Consider the following 16,020-nt stretch of genomic DNA (forward strand, 5'->3'; position numbering starts at 1 on the left):
TGAGGAGGCCCTAGGACAAGCTGCATCAGTCACACTCACAAATCTCTTCTTGTCAGTTATAATCCCTGCTGCAGCTCCACTGAGCTTTAATGTCAACAATTCTGAAAGTGCATCAGGGCTTGTGTGAGTTTGTGTACAGGTGGTAGTGTGAAATAGTGTCCTTGGGTGTTGGCAGTCGAGTGACAGCTACTGGATGAAAAAGCTATTGATTTGTGTGTGTGGGTGTGTGTGTAGCATACGGCCAATGGCCCTAGTGGAATCAGAACACGTTGATAATGAACAGAATAGACCTTGGATTTATGTGACTCAAGCTTGTAGCGCAGTAAGGTGTGCTCCAACTAGACCCTGTCCAATGACAGACAAATAGCATGAATCAGCTAGCTACTATCTTGCACTGTCTGTATTTATCTGACAGTCCAAAAGCCTAAAACTAGAAATTTCCAAGTGTTGCAGCCACTGCAGGGCTTACATTGTGTGAATAGTTAATTGATGCTTACCAGAAGTAAAAAAAATATATATATATTAATCTGTCCACAAAAACACCGGAGGCAGGAACAGGCAGCAAGATTCAGTGTATTAGACCATATTGGGGAGAAGAGGCATAGATGGAGATTAATTAGTTTGAGTACTCAAGGCTGTGTATGCTAAGTCATTCAAATTACAGCAGCTAAATGAGTTACATTAGTTGAATAGGCATGTTGAGATTCTCTTTATTTATATTGGTTATATTGCTGTTCCACATAACATCACCACATGATTCTTATTTTTTTATTTAATACTACAATAACCGGAACAGTGTTGACCTTCAGACACTCAAACTAATGTGGCCTTACTGTGGAAGGACAGTAACAGAGAGACAGGAACAGGGAGAAAGCAGTAAGTGTGAAAACCACAAAATCAAAAAAAACGTGTGAAAGGGATTTCATAATTTTTTTCGGGATGATGGCTCGTGATACTTCAAGCATTTGCTGAGCATCCTGGCTAGTTGTACATAAGGGGATGTGTGAAGGAGCAATTTGTCATTTGGCTCTGCATTCCACAGAGACCCACAGATTAAAAGAAATTTTGCTGGAAAAAACACATGAGTCAATAGCTGCAACATGATGCCAAGGTACTGCCTCAGTGGTACACTCAGTGGTTTTTATTAAGGTTTAGTTGTTCAGAGAATCCCTGCGAGCTCTGGTGAGATTCAATTTCTATGAAAAACCTGAGAATAAATTACATTTGAAAAATTATAATTCATGTTGTAAAATAACAACAGTTACTGTTTAAATCCATTTAAAATGATCAGAAAGTTAAAAACAACCAGAAAAAAAAACAAAATTAAACAAGAAAAACAAAATGGCTGAAAAAGTCAGGAGTCCATGCATTTGCATTAAATCAGCTCTGCAGGAAACATCGGTGTGAATGAACCCTCCTCAGAGACTTCATGGCACACAACACCACCTCTCTCTGTCTCTGTCCAAAAGCCAGAGCAGCAGCATATTTTTGGTCGTCCATTCACTGGTCACTGTCTCTTGTGTCCTTGCTCAAGCCTCCATTGAAAAGCACTCTCAATATTAAAACAGTCATAAAATTTAGGGATGAGACTACTGTGCTGGTGATTTGTCTCAGTGTTGTCTGTCGGATGATGAAGGTCACTTTGGGCTCTGTGGCTAATCTATACCCAAAAAAATCATCCTGACTGGTGGCCATGCTCAGAGGGTCAGTGGTGGTGCACGAGGAAGAAAGGAAGGGTGGGCTGGCTTCCACGAGGCTTGCTGAGCTGCTGATAACAGCGTGTTGTGTATCGTCTGTGTCTTTGTCTGTGAGTAGACGTGTGCTGCATGTGTGAATGAAACAGCACCACCTGCTGGGTCAAAGCCTGAAAGGACTAGGACTACTATAAAGCATTATGTAAATGCACCATGCAAGAGCCATGTATATGTTCTATTTGCCATAACAAGGTAGTGGATTCATAAGAGCAGTAGAGACTCAAAACAAATATCTTCACAATCATTTTAGAGACAAAATGATGAGGACAAGTGATGAGCATAAAACTATATGCTCATCACTATAATATTCTATATGTCCGGATTGTCAAAATCCTCCAGGCACCGTGTCCGGTGAGGAGTGAGTGCATAAGACGATGATATGATAGGATTAGACACTGGGCATCTCAGCAAACAGTTGGTCTGTTGTATCTGGAAAAAAAAGCCAGTGGCAATTTGCCAGATGCATGGTTGACGTTGAGGCCTTTTTTCTCTGTGCCAATGAAAAATGGAACTAAATAGTGAGCAGACAAGCACAGCTATACACTTTCCAAACTGGACATTTAGAATAGCAAAGGTAAAGCAGTACTGATATCCTTCAAACCCCACCCCACCAGGCGTGGCCCTGCCTAGCCATCCAGGGCCACCCTGGTGTCTGTCCCGAGCCCGGATAAAATGGGAGGGTTGCGGCAGGAAGGGCACCCGGTGTAAAAACTTATGCTGTTGATCTTTTGATTATGTTTAAATGTTTTCATTGAAATAAATGTTTGTTACACTACAATCACTGATGTTTTTAAATCCCTGATTAGTAAGCAGTTATAATAGCAAGCTGACTTTCTGTAACTGGATGTGTCCCTGGAAATATTAATATAAACATTAAAACAGCTTTACTGAACACCTGTGAAGCACCATTGAATCAGTACGTTTTCAAAGATAGAACTGTAGAAAGCGCTGACATACATACTCCCTGACCCTTGTTTGGTACACCTCTTCAAATTCTCAATAAACAAATATATAATCAGCAAATCAGATGGCAGTAACGCATTTAGGCATGTAGACATGATCAAGATGATTAGCCATCATTCATCTGGTATAAAACTCTGTAAATTCATGACTAAAACTGTGTGTACGCACAGAGACAGAAATAAGCATATGCAAATTTCAGCTTCATTTCGAATTCCACAACTTGCCATTAATTGGAATTAGAAATGCAAATATTAATTAGTCTTATTATTATTATTGATTTGATTGCGAGAGCAAGGTTTCAGCACAAATGACACAAGGCTTTAGCACTGGTATTACTTATTTATCAGACATAGCAGTAAAGCACCATGACTTTGATCATTTTATCTTTTGTATTAAACTGTATTACAAAGATGGACCCCTAACGCTCACGTTTAAACAGACTTTACAAAGTGGCCAGGGTCCGGCCAACCAAAAGGTTTTGGCCACCCCAGGTGCCACCCTAAGACTAATTGGCAGAACTGTGGAAATATTCTATATCTGTATATCATTTTCTTTTCTGTGATTTCAAGCATTTGCCATAATGTGTGTCCAGCTTAAAGAGATGAAGCAAGACCAATAAAGTGTCTGTGAAAGCACCAGTCATGAAAAGTCTGCCGTGACAAGGTAATCACACAGCTAATTAAGTAGTCCATTTGTCATTTCCATGGCTGTTATCTGCTTCTTCTTTTGTCTGATTTCTTAACACATAGAAATCTTCCTCCCACCTATTTCTTCTTCCCTCTTCACCTTCCTCCACCTCCTCCTACTCCTCCTACTCCACCTACTCCACCTCTCATCAGGCTTCATCTTTCCGCTCGCTCTGCTCTCTCTCTCTCTCTCCTCATCTCCCTCCCACATTCTAAGCACTTTCACATGTCACCATCTCACACTATGTGTGTGTTTGTGTGCGTATGTGTGTGAGTCACACAGATGCTGCATTGCAGGGCTCTCCTCTCAAGGCCGTCTCACAGCTGCAGGAGCCAGGGAGCATAAGGATGCAAGATCTAGTTCCTGTGTGTGTGTAAGTATGGGTAAGGCTCTATAGATGTTGCATGCAAATTATTAAATCCAAAGACAAGCATATATACATTTTTAAATCATTTTTTGACAGTTTGAGGAATATGTTTATTGAGTTTAGATGACTGTTAATTATTTTTTGTGTGTATGTTAAATCCAGTATGTACCTGGAACTATGCTTCAATCTCTATATTATGATCTTGGTGGAAAGGTGATTTTAAGCAAACACGGGTTACAGGTGACTACAGTATCCTCAATTAAGTGACTCGTGTGTTATGCCCCTAACATAATAACAATAAAATATACACAGTATCAAGGAGAGGTTTAGAATATATGAAGTACAGCAATGTGTGTTTTTACTTCCTCGGACTGACCTTTATTTCATTATTTTCCCTTTTAGCTTTTTTCAGATCAAACCAATTAGTTATATCTTTGTGATTATTAAGCTTCACAGTAGGGCTCTGCATGTAATCAAATTTTGACTTAATTATGATTACAGTGTCTGATAATTATAAAAACTAAATAAGTAAGAAAAAAAAATAATGGCCCTTTTGTTTTGCAATAGTACTCTTGTTTTGTATTGTGTTATAAATCCAGCAAAGTCCTGTCCTTTCAACTCTAAGCTTAAACTTTCTCTTATCCAGGTTGCAAGCATGTGCAGATCAGGCAAAGATTCTACAAAACAAGATTTAGTTTAATTACCACAGAAGAAGAAACAAAAGAGCAAATGAACAAGAATTACTATGAAGATCCTTCTGGTCACTGGTAAAGCTAACAATTGCGAACAATAAACTAATATGAGACTGTGAAGACAGATTAGTGAGTAGATGAGTCTCAAGGCAAGATGACATTTAATGTTTAGTCTTATTTAACCACTTTTTAGCAACCATGTTTTTAAGGATATGTAAAAGCTCAAATTGCACAATTAGGGTATTTATTGATGATGCTGATAAGGCTTTAAATACTTCCTGAAGCATGATGATATCATTAATGGGTTCAAAATCCGTGATCGATCATGTTTGAAAAACTGCAATCAAGACTAATAATCCTAATACTGTGGAAAATGCGAGATTAATAACAAAAGTGACACAGAGGTGAAGTAAACAATGTACTAATATAAGTACTTTATATGTGGTTCACACATTTTACATTGTATTTTCCTTTAAGTCTTGTCCAATATTAATATAATATATTTAATCCGATCAAAAACTACAGACATATTTATTTCACTTTCCCACTAAGATAAAGAAGATGTAGATACATTGTATCTAATTTATTATACTGCATTTCTGCCTTTGAAAAATATTATTTCCACTTGCTCTTTTTTTAGGACTCTGACTGCAGATGTACAAGGCACCGCCAGTCACAATTTAAAGTGCTTTCTGTCATTTTTTATTAGCTATAATTGGTTCATTCCCCAGTCTTCTAAAATGTTTCTGTTTTAGAAATTGGTATTCTATACACCATGTCTACTACACACAAGATTTCTGGTTTATATTTAATGTGGATTTGCGTTGCAGCATGCAAATGTTGCATCTCAGTTTTTGTTCTGTTTTGAAAAGATTATTTACAAAAAAATGTAATGCAAGTCACACAGTGGAACAAACCAGAGCATCACACAATCAGGGAACATTTTCAGGATCACTTACATCAGTTCCTTTAGTTTCTATCAAGATGTTTTTTAATTTGTTGTAATCTTAATATGCTGTCTGAACTAGTCTGTTCTCTCCATTTTCCAACAACTCTTCCATATGTTAAATCCAGTATGTACCTGGAACTATGCTTCAATCTCTATATTATGATCTTGGTGGAAAGGTGATTTTAAGCAAACACGGGTTACAGGTGACTACAGTATCCTCAATTAAGTGACTCGTGTGTTATGCCCCTAACATAATAACAATAAAATATACACAGTATCAAGGAGAGGTTTAGAATATATGAAGTACAGCAATGTGTGTTTTTACTTCCTCGGACTGACCTTTATTTCATTATTTTCCCTTTTAGCTTTTTTCAGATCAAACCAATTAGTTATATCTTTGTGATTATTAAGCTTCACAGTAGGGCTCTGCATGTAATCAAATTTTGACTTAATTATGATTACAGTGTCTGATAATTATAAAAACTAAATAAGTAAGAAAAAAAAATAATGGCCCTTTTGTTTTGCAATAGTACTCTTGTTTTGTATTGTGTTATAAATCCAGCAAAGTCCTGTCCTTTCAACTCTAAGCTTAAACTTTCTCTTATCCAGGTTGCAAGCATGTGCAGATCAGGCAAAGATTCTACAAAACAAGATTTAGTTTAATTACCACAGAAGAAGAAACAAAAGAGCAAATGAACAAGAATTACTATGAAGATCCTTCTGGTCACTGGTAAAGCTAACAATTGCGAACAATAAACTAATATGAGACTGTGAAGACAGATTAGTGAGTAGATGAGTCTCAAGGCAAGATGACATTTAATGTTTAGTCTTATTTAACCACTTTTTAGCAACCATGTTTTTAAGGATATGTAAAAGCTCAAATTGCACAATTAGGGTATTTATTGATGATGCTGATAAGGCTTTAAATACTTCCTGAAGCATGATGATATCATTAATGGGTTCAAAATCCGTGATCGATCATGTTTGAAAAACTGCAATCAAGACTAATAATCCTAATACTGTGGAAAATGCGAGATTAATAACAAAAGTGACACAGAGGTGAAGTAAACAATGTACTAATATAAGTACTTTATATGTGGTTCACACATTTTACATTGTATTTTCCTTTAAGTCTTGTCCAATATTAATATAATATATTTAATCCGATCAAAAACTACAGACATATTTATTTCACTTTCCCACTAAGATAAAGAAGATGTAGATACATTGTATCTAATTTATTATACTGCATTTCTGCCTTTGAAAAATATTATTTCCACTTGCTCTTTTTTTAGGACTCTGACTGCAGATGTACAAGGCACCGCCAGTCACAATTTAAAGTGCTTTCTGTCATTTTTTATTAGCTATAATTGGTTCATTCCCCAGTCTTCTAAAATGTTTCTGTTTTAGAAATTGGTATTCTATACACCATGTCTACTACACACAAGATTTCTGGTTTATATTTAATGTGGATTTGCGTTGCAGCATGCAAATGTTGCATCTCAGTTTTTGTTCTGTTTTGAAAAGATTATTTACAAAAAAATGTAATGCAAGTCACACAGTGGAACAAACCAGAGCATCACACAATCAGGGAACATTTTCAGGATCACTTACATCAGTTCCTTTAGTTTCTATCAAGATGTTTTTTAATTTGTTGTAATCTTAATATGCTGTCTGAACTAGTCTGTTCTCTCCATTTTCCAACAACTCTTCCAATAAATTACATCATGATTTTTGCATGTAATAATTAGATTTTTTAAACTGATAATGACTGGCTCAAATAAACACACTCTGATCTACCATCGATCCCCAACCGCACTACCTGGAACACTGTCTTTGTGCATAAAACAAAGAGAATCCATGAAAGCGTGACTGCCTTTCAGCAGGCCTTGGTGCTGATTGTCTCAGTAAAGTAGCTCTTCTCTTCCCACTCAATACCCACATCCCACTCACAGCTCCTAGCAGCCTGCACTCACATGTATATCCACCCACACGGTCAATTCATTTGTGGAGGTTCTGAAACAGGCATTCTTTCTGTCTCTCTCGCTCCTGTTGTAAATTCTTTCTTTCTTTTTCTCTGACAGGTATTCATCGCCACATCTGAAATGTTCAGTAGGTGTTCACATGAATACATTATTTAGGTATGAACAAATAATGCCAACTGTACAATGACAAAAAAACAAAAAACAAAACATCTGAATTTTTGAAATAGTCGTTCAAAAAACCAAAGTTGACAAAATGTAACAGGAACATCACATCTCATTGTCATAACTTGTCAAATCTAAACACATTTTCAACCTTTACCAAGATGTCAGGAAGTCTGGTGTCCAACAAAGATCAGTGTCTCCTCTTAACCACATCAGCTCTTGTCTCATTGTCAGATATAGATGTTTTCTTGGTGTCAAGGTAATTTGGGTCAAGAACAGGATGTGCCAGATGCAAATACAGCTTTTGATGATGTAAACAAATCCACAATGCGCTAAAAACATAAACTGTGCCATGTTTTGCCTCAAGATCAGAAACTAAAGCTGCAACAGTCTGGACTTGACAGAGGAAGGAATCTGAAGAGCTAAAGTTAGGAGCATCTAAAAAACAGGCCCAAGGAGCTTTTAGTCAACAGTTTTGAGTTTTTTCCCGCACAAAAGATTTTTAGATTTATTTAGCCCTAATTTTCAACTCAGCTTAGACCTACCTTGTGTTGGAGGTTCAAACCCAAAGAGTAGATGTACATTACTGGCTAAATATTTAGGACAAAGTAATCTGTCTTAAATAGTATTGATTATGGCTTCCATGATTCCAGCATAGTGGGCCATCCTGGTGCATAGTAATGTTTCATCTCCAATTAACAGAATTAACATAACGATTTAGATGCTGCTGTGGTAAACGCAGAAACTTAAGACTCCCCTTCCTCATAATTGATTACAGTTTTATGTGTAATTGCATTATTCCAACTAAACGTATTCTGAAATTGACTGAGTTAGGGCCAATGAACTCACACGCTTCTCAATATTTAATTTCCTGCCATATAGGAAACAAGTGATAAAATTAACATCTTTTAAGGCACATAGGAACTGCTATCTTTCTCTGTCTCCATATTTAATGTATACTACTACTAATCTTCAGTTAAAGAGTGGGAAAACTAAAAAGATAGTCATAAAGGTTGAGAAGGAAATCAATTGAAAATTTTTAAAGAAACTTGAAATAGGAAAGTAATGTCTTCAAAATGGTAAGGTTGGCTCATTATGCAGCTTTTTCAGCAAATTAGAAATATTTGAGCACCACAAGGAAAGTTAAGTTCCAGTTTTACACATCTGTTACCCAAAGTGTGCTTTCTCTATTACAGTTTTTTTCTTTTTTAATGTCATCAGAGAGGCTTCTCTCCCAGCAGCTCCCCTTTAAGAAAATCCCCCCTGGGAAGGAAGATGAGACAACTCAGCTTTCAATTTGAACTTAAAAGAAGCACACTTCCTAAGGCTATTCCATTGAAAAATGGCAGACCTCTTGCATTCAAATGCCTCCTATAAATGGTTTTATGGTAGTTTGATTATAGAGCTTGCATACTTGTCATTATCACTGGAGCATGTCTTTCATAATTATGGTGTGTTGTGAACTTTGTTTTTTTTATAAATGGTTTTGTGATGGTTTTGTTTCAGTGTTTCTATCTCATTGCCAAATGAGTGCACATTTCAAATACATTCATTGTTACCTGTTCTTACAATGATGAGTAACATCCTCTCAATGAGGTTTATATGCTCAGTAAGGATTACTGACTCCCAATACTGTAAAAAATATTCTTTTAGGTGAAATGCTTTTTATTTAATAAGCTGGTGCAAAGAAGTGAGAGTCAAAGAAAAGTTTAAAAAATTGGTACAAGAAAATGCAAGAAAATCAATCAAATCACTGTTTTAAAAAGATCTATGGGTAAACTTTAGTGCAGCAAAATTTGGGGGGGATTTAGACAGAAAACAGCCACCAAATTTGGTAACATGTACTACAGGGTTTCTTACCTGCTCAGTTGGTCTGGGACTTTGTCAATGAGTCAAGCTGGCTACCGAAAATCTGGCGTCTCTCCAAATCTCACAGGGTTGACATCAAGATTGTCAGAGGAATGTTAAAAGTCAAGGGGGCAGCCTCGTAGTTGCACCTGTTTGGTATGAAAAATAATGAACAATGAAAAAATAAAAATTTTTGAAAAATTATTACTTAACCAGCATTTGTCTGTATTAAATTGGATATTAGCAAAGAGACACAGTTGTTAATCACAGTCAATAGGATTTTTAAATGCTATGTTTAAAGGTCCCTTCACATATAAAATAAATCAAATACTAGATACATCGTTTAAAGCCAATACACACACAGCCACACAATGAATCCTATCTGTTTCTAAAATTTGGTAAACTAATTAATATCATTATTGCAATGCACTGCAGTTTAACAGCACTGCAAACTGCACCCGAACAGTGGAGCAGTTTTGTAAATAAAAAATAGATATTGCATGTTTTATTACAGATATGCTGACGGCACAAGTGTGGCGTACATAAAAAAAATTCTAGAGTGTAAATGGGTAGAATTACTCTAATGTTGTAGAGATCATTTGCATACAAACTCCTACAGTTGGACACAACAATTTGTTTTGTGTGTACTGAACACAGATGGATGTGTGGTGATGTGCTGTAATGGATAATATTCAAAGACATACACAAATGACCACACATGAAAATAACATTTATTGTACAGCTTAATAAAATCACAGTAGTTTTGACTCAACACCTCCATGTTTACATTTGTACGGATCTTCTAAACTTCAAAAGGTGTTATGGAATTACTTACAGGATTACTCTGCATTTCTTCTACTTACTTGCATATTTAGCTGAGTATTTTATGACCACAAGTCCAGATGATGGTAAATGGTCTGAACTTATATAGCGCTTTTCTTCCTATTGGCACTCAAAGCGCTTTACACTGCTTCTTATTTACCCATTCACACTCACAATCAAACACACATTCATACACTGATGGGGGAGCTGCTATGCAGCTGGCCAACACTCACCGGGAGCAACTACGTTGGGGTTCAGCGTCTTGCTCAAGGACAATTTGACATGTGACATGTGACTGGAGGAGCTGGGGATTGAACCAACAACTGTGAGATTGGTGGACAACTGCTCTACCTTCCTGCGCCACAGTCGCCCCAATATGATGATTATACAGTAGTTATGAGTACATCCAGGTACAACTTGAGCAAATACCTGCAGGCTAATAACAAATGTTGCTGTTTTACCACTGATAGAGCCACATTCAAAAGTTTAATTTCTGTCAACCAAAACTGGTGGCTATTCAACCACCTATTCTATTTGAATAACTTAATTGCATAAGATATAAAAGTCTGAGATGGTAACTAGCTAAGTAAATTTACTTAAGTACTGAACTTAAATACAATGTCATGCTACAATACCTGTACATTACTGAAGTATTTCCATTTGAGGTTAGTTTTATTTTTACTCCACTATAATTCTAAGGAAATTTAGTTACTGCTTTAGTTACTAGTTACTTTCTCAGATCAAACTAAATTTAATTAACTAATCAATGTATTATTATGGATAAACCATCCATCCGTCAGTTCAGCAATTGTTTGAAATCAACTCACTGTAATATTACCAGCTCTGTTATGTTGGTTCCACACCGAGCTGCTAAATAACTTTGGTCCGTATTTTTCATTAATTACCTGAATTTTCACATTTGAGTTTGTGAAATAAATCTGAAGGGACTTTGGCATTCAGATTCAATAATGTTTATAAAATATTGTTTTCTTAATTACTTGTACAATTGTATTTTAAGTCAAATTTAGAGCATGTACTTTTGTACTTAAACTTTAGTAAAAAAAAAAAAAAGAATTGTGTTACTTCTACTTGTAATGGAGTGTTTGTTTAGGCAAATACCTTCACTTTTACTTGAGTATTGAGTTTGTGTACTTTTACCACCTCTACTAAAAGTGTTACTCGATTGCGAATGTGTAAAACAATGGAAGCCACACACAACAACATAATGCAAATGCTTTTAAGGTAATTTGGTTATTTCAGGCATCTTAAGAACTGGTATAGAAACACTAAACACAGATGGATGTGTGGTTCTGTGGTGGAAGAGATAATACTCTCTGTTTACAGTTATTCCTGTGTCATGTCCAAAAGTATTTATTTTTCAACTCTAGTTTTGCCAGAAGGTGGGATCTTCTAATATAACCTGTGAAATGAAGAGAAGAAGAAAAAAGATTTGTTTATCTAAATAATTTTCTTTAGCCAGAATGTGCATACTGTATTCAAACTCCTCTCATTATTATCATGGCATCTTGTTGAAAGCAACCAGCTAATGCATGGTAACATGAAGAAAGACTCATCTGACAACAACATTGCAGTATTCAATATTTTCATTAAGTCTGTGGCTAAAAACAGTCAAATTAAATAACTTTTATTAAAGCTCCAAAATCAGTATTAATGTTTATGAATGTGTGTGAATATTTTTTGTAGCTGTAGGTAAGGACTGCACTTCAGAACGTCCTCACATGGTGAAATCATCTTTGAAATTATTCTAAAGTCTTCCCATAACACAAACTTGTTTCTTTCCAACTGATTCACCCTTTGCTGCAATCTGTATTTGTGTATCCCATAACTGTTTTAATTTGTTTTACCCTTATTGTCATGGGTAATACATTTATGATGGAGAGAAGTGAGTAAATGCAATGTGTTCTACAAAAAACAGCCACCACAGTACTGCTTAGGAAGTCTGGTCACACAATAATATTATTATATTCAATCATAATATGCTCATAATCGGACAATGCTGATAATCATCATTTAATTAATTCAGTTTCTAAATCTATGTGAATTTCTAAGCAAACTGGAGATGTGTAGCATCTAAATGTCTAGTTCCTACAGCAAGATGTATACTATAATGTAAATTGCCAAGTAGCAGGTAACTATATCAAGTAAATTCACATGTTGTGTCCTCAAAATAATTAATTAATTTTAACTAGTTTAATCAGTTCCATCTTTTTATTTTCCTATTGTTTCATGTTATAAATTTCCTTACTAAAAACAGATTTCACCACATGCCATATAATATACCTAAACATGTCCTTTTACCTTCCTCAGAAGTACCAATACTGACATATGACGTACAGCAGGTGTTGCACGGTGGCAGCCTGATTTTCTTTTCAATTGAAAAAACTTCCATATGTCATTACTCTTACATGGAATAATAGATGTAAATTGGACAATATGCAAACTTATCGAAATTGATAACAGCCTGTAGGTAAGAGTCAAATTCAAGGGGGCCTGGTGGCTCGATGGAAGAGCGCTGCGTTTGGATGCAGAAGCCCGTGGGTTTGAATCCCAGCCCACCAGGTGTGTCCCGGCCCAGCCACCAAGTACCACCTTGGTACCGGTCCCGAGGCCGGATAAAACAGGAGGGATGTGGCAGGAAGGGCATCCGGCATAAAAACCAATGACAAATCAACATGCGGAACACGTTCAGCTGTGGCAACCCCTGAAGGGACAGGCCAAATGCCGTTGATCAGGTAAGAGCCAAATCCCCTGAGCTTTAAACAATGTTCAGAAAAGCGTAAGATATAGTTAAATGTTTTACTTCAGCTTAACAACAGCTGAGGGTCATTATCATACAGAGACCTTGGAAAGGCCTGTGTGTTCTCAGTGTAAATATGCAGTTTGGATCATCACCTCATGACACATCATATCACATTATATTACCACATTATAGGACTATTACAATATAACATAAACAGTTATTACAATTTAAGCAATATTAGCTAAAATGTTGCTAACCTGTGCAGGTTCAGAGACAGAAAAACAAACTGACACAGCTGCAAGTAGCACTGGAATCAATAGCAGCCGTGGCCTGTCTCTTGCAGCCACGCTCACCATTTTGTGAGCCAATAATCAAATAAATATTACTGAGCAGACCTATATCATGTGAGTGTTAACTGTAATGAAAAAGATGTGAAACATCTAACAAATAGTATTTCAATTCAACAAAATTGCCCTTACATTTTTTTCGTGAAACTTTCTATTTAAAATAAAAAAATAAGAAAAATAAGTTTTAGTTTATTTTAAATATTTTATTTTACAATCAAGCATTTTCTATACCATATAAATAGTTTTACCTTATACAACCATGAAAATAAGAACATTAAACTAATTTTATCTTCCCAGAAATAAATATGCTGAGCTACATTTCTGTCCAACAAAGAAAGATTTCCATTCCTAAAAACATAACCACATTTGAAAAATGATCAGTATCAGCATACATTTTTGAGTTGCAGGATTCTAAACTCTATAATTTAACATGATTACGGTGACCTTTACAAACCACAAATTGTGGACAAGTAAAGTAGAGGTCCACTGACTGGCTAATTCTACAATGTTTAACTCTATATATCTTATTGCAGTGAAACAAAATGAGCGTACACACACACTGTAGACTGCTTAAATGTGGGCTGACACATAGTGGCTGGATGGGCAGTTCTAAGAGAAAGAACAAAGTACTTTTATTGTGTGTGTGTGTGTGTGTGTGTGTGTGTACGTGTGTGCGCGTGCGATCCAAGTGACTGGGCTTTTACCTGTTTTGAAAATACGAGGAGCCGATGTACAATGTGACTATACTGTATCTGTGAGTTAAAATATAGACTATGTGCTGCTTCATCAAGGCCATTCAAGAGAAAATGTTTGAAGCTTTGCATTATTTAGTAATATTGTAAAACTAGAAGGTTTGATTCCGAATAATATGGTTATGTAAAGCTTTAATTATTAATGAGTGTGTGCTCTGAAAGCTAAGGCCTCCACCTCTGCCTGTATGATGCTGCAATATAACTCCCAAAGGAGACTGCATTTTAAACTACTGCATAAAGTTTTTAAAGGCAGATGACAATACCCACACTAACAGATACAAAACAAAATAATGCTAAACATGTCCTCTAACTAGTAAAATCCATAACCCCTAAGGTGCTTTTAAAGATTGTTTTTCTTTCCCCACAAGTAATTGCAGCATGTGTGGAACTATAGGTTCAGTGGATATTAATCCACACATTAATTTAAAGCTTCTTCTTAACATATCTATGTGACAGCCTACACATTACATCACACATCACCTAAAATGAAAAATCTCAGCTATTCAGTGGAATCGTTTCAGCTTTACCAAGTAATTATTTTTTCCACTGGCTTTGCATATATACTGCTGGTCCTTATTAATGTGCTCTCCCACAGAATTATTGGGTGCTGTGATCAACTGTGTGCGCGTGTGCTTTTAGCCTTAACCATTAAGGAAAGGTACAGTAACAGCATCCAAACACTGCCACTGAGTTTTAACATGCATCGACATAAAACACACTAAAGAAAACACAGTTTTTATGTGATTTCAGCTGTTAAAAGAATGGATCCTTTGGTACGATGTCAACATCAGAATTGTAAAAACATGATACTTGTACTTGTTTTCTACGTACCGATGTAAGAGAAGTATGGTAGTGGCAGATGCTGGATACCCACATTTCTTTGGCCTAAAACGGCACAAATTACAAAGTGACTGAAGGGAAATTGTTTATTGACCTGATAAAGAAACATGCCTCTCCAGAGAACACTGTTATAGGGATTTTGTAAGAACTCTGGAATGAATACATCTATGAAGGATTTTACACTAGTACTGCACTCCCGTTTAGGTTCGGTCATACACCTTACGCTCTGTGTTTAAGGCTTTTTAATGATTAATCAAGAATCTTTATTTGACGTGCATGTATGGTTATATTTTGGGAATCAGTGACGGTTGATAGAGAAGCAGTCTAATCACTTTAGATGAAAAATATGGGTGCTTTTGAGGAAACTCCCTCAAATTTTCTCCACAATGAGGGCACCTCCACGGGCCCTTTATCATGTTTGTGCTACTGTAACTGCACCTTATTATATTTGCACTACTGTAAGGGCACCTTAAAGGTAACTTTAGTGTGATATATATATATATATATATATATATATATATATATATATATATATATATATATATATATATATATATATATATATATATATATATATATATATATTATATTATATTATATTTGGCTTTTTTGTTTGTTTTTTTCGTCCTTTCGGCTCATCCCATGAGTTCAGGGTCGCCCCAATGGATCATTGTCCGCATGAATTGGTACAGTTTTTACACCGAATGCCCTTCCTGACGCAACCCTCCCCAATTTCTACGGGGCTTGGACCGACAGTGCACACCTGGGGATGGGAATGGGCTGTTAGGGGTTCAGTGTCTTGCCCCCCTTATTTATATGATTCACAAAACAAAGGACAAGATGTAAAAGACAATAATGACTGGACAGCGTTAACAAAAATACAAGAGGAAAGGATGTAAGCACTGAAATTAGATGAATAATATCACAACAGCAGCAGGCATAATAAGAATAGGAATAAGAATAAAGACAGGGAGGGTACTGTCAGAGCATTTGAGTGAGATGCTTGCTGTGGTATCAACATTTGTATTGAGAACAGCATAATTTCAATAGTATTGGTACCAACTATCAAATTTCTAGTATCATGTCCTCCC

General features: G+C 36.1%; 1 protein-coding gene across 13 annotated transcripts in view; it reads right to left on the minus strand.

Moving 5' to 3' along the window:
• The window catches only part of map2 (microtubule-associated protein 2), a 77,408-nt gene that overhangs the window by 36,225 nt on the left and 25,163 nt on the right, over positions 1–16,020 (minus strand). For 12 of the 13 annotated variants that reach the window (XM_067515591.1, XM_067515593.1, XM_067515597.1 and 9 more), the window contains one exon: positions 9,420–9,556. The gene's annotated coding sequence lies outside the window, so the exon portion shown is untranslated. Of the gene's footprint in view, positions 1–9,419; positions 9,557–10,462; positions 10,534–16,020 lie in introns of all 13 variants that reach the window. The other variant, XM_067515592.1, reaches the window with a different exon arrangement.

The sequence above is a fragment of the Channa argus genome, chromosome 9, assembly GCF_033026475.1.
Source record: "Channa argus isolate prfri chromosome 9, Channa argus male v1.0, whole genome shotgun sequence".
NCBI lineage: Eukaryota > Metazoa > Chordata > Actinopteri > Anabantiformes > Channidae > Channa > Channa argus.